Consider the following 1,969-nt stretch of genomic DNA (forward strand, 5'->3'; position numbering starts at 1 on the left):
GCTGCGGGCTGTGCGCTGCGGCAGGGCGGCGGAGGGTGCGGGTCCGGAGCGGGAGGAGGCGGAGGCGGTGCAGGGTTTAACACCGGGGCAGGCGGCGCGGACGGCACGGCTGGAGTACGCGCGGGGGGGCTGCTGCCCGCGGCAGAAGCCGATAGCTGCAGGGAGCTGCTGTTTAGAGCAGGAACTCGTGTCGGCAGGGAGCCTCCGCTTTAACGTAGATGCCGGTGCCGGCAGGGGACCGCCGTATGGGGCAGGAACCGAAGTCAGCAAGGGGGTGCCACCTAAAACAGGTGCTGATGTCGGCGGGGCCGTGTTGCTTAGAGCAGGCGCCGATGGGGGTGGGGAACTGCCGTTTAGAGCAGGAGCTAGTGTCAGCGGGGACCCAAACCAGTCTCTGTAACTCCTGTTTCTTTCACGGGCTACGCTAGTCTGCTGGGCAGCTCTTTCCTCTGCCTGGTATTTCAAGAATTCAGCACGCACGACCCGTCATAAATCTCCCAACTTTCTCGCGGCTTTATCAGCATCTATGACTGTCTGCCACAACTAATCCCCAAATATACGGCACTCTGATAACGTATGCACTGTGCAAAGAGTCTGAAAAAGTCTTTGAGCATACGCACGAGCTAACAACCCATGAAGCTCTTTCTACAAATGTATACCTGTAACCGTACGCTTTTATAAAAAGCTAGGAAATAAATTATATGCTGCTTGCCTGACTTTATCCGTGTTGAACGATAATAGCGCGCTTCTTGCAGCCCTTTTCCAGCTTCGGCAGCACGTATCAGCCGGGCCCTGCTATCAGGTCGCCCGGGGCCGGCACCTTCCCTTTTTCAGCGGTGCTTTTGCCGTCCTCGGCTGCGATAGGACCTGAACTTGACTTTTACGCCTCCGACCGTGGCTAGTCCCGAAGGAACACGTCCGGGGTCACCATTTGTCGTAACGGCGGGAGAGATGCGACACACCATATGCGATGAATAGCAAATCTCGAAGTTTATTGAAAGCTTACACATTTTTATATTAGTGTTAATGAAGCTTATGCATATTGCAAAATCTGAGCTCATTATTGGTTAAAGCACACTATGATCAAACACACCTACTTCTATCTCTTAACAATTATTTTGCTTCTTTGTGTACATTCTTCTAATTTCTCTACCTTGGGATAACTACATTTTCTGGCAAGCAATTTTCTCCCCCGTCTTCCCGTTTTAGAGAAGGTCACTGTGACCTTCGTCAGTAATTGGGCACCAGTTGCTCAGTTCCCAGCTTGTTTCACTTACCCTTATCCATCGGTATCACATCGGAATGTCCTTTCTCACCTAACCAATTATCCAAAAAGCTCTCTACACTTCCAAACTCCTTCAAATCCCCCAAAGTGGCATTCAGCTCCAAATAGATGACAAGGACTCTTAGTGCTGGCTCTTGGACTCCAGAGCAGCTGCTTTAGGATCTTTCCCATAAGGCTGTGGAGTTGTGTGCCAGAAATGGATCATTTGAAGAAACTTTCCCAAGTGACTTGCATGGAGGCTTGTTTGAAGGGTGTTTGAGGAGAAAGGCTCCCAGCAGAGGTCTGGCCTTTGGCCTAGCTGTGTCCCCTGCTGATTGTCAAGTGTGCCATCAGCTGCAGGGCTTTCTGGGCTAAAAATATCATCAAGTCACTTGGACTTGCTCTTTGTGGCCTCTAAGAGCTGGACCAAATTTTGGGGCAAATTTGGAGAGCTCATCTATGGCTGGATGGAGCAGCTAGGATTTTCCCAATTGCTAGCAATGGTTCTCCAGGTCCCTGGTGTAAAACGGGGCTCCCCAGCAACTGCGGATCTGCAAGATGATAAACAATTGTCTTGCTTTGAAGAGAGAGGTGTCTGCTAATGAAGGCAGAAGGCTTCTCTGAAATGGAAAATGTAAATCCCCTCCCTTCAAATGATTCTAATTTAGAAATTCAACTGCTCTCAGGGAAAGATATGGGCATAGG

This window comes from Agelaius tricolor, unplaced genomic scaffold (assembly GCF_023055355.1).
Source record: "Agelaius tricolor isolate 1412-34295 unplaced genomic scaffold, bAgeTri1.0.p SCAF_40, whole genome shotgun sequence".
Lineage (NCBI taxonomy): Eukaryota > Metazoa > Chordata > Aves > Passeriformes > Icteridae > Agelaius > Agelaius tricolor.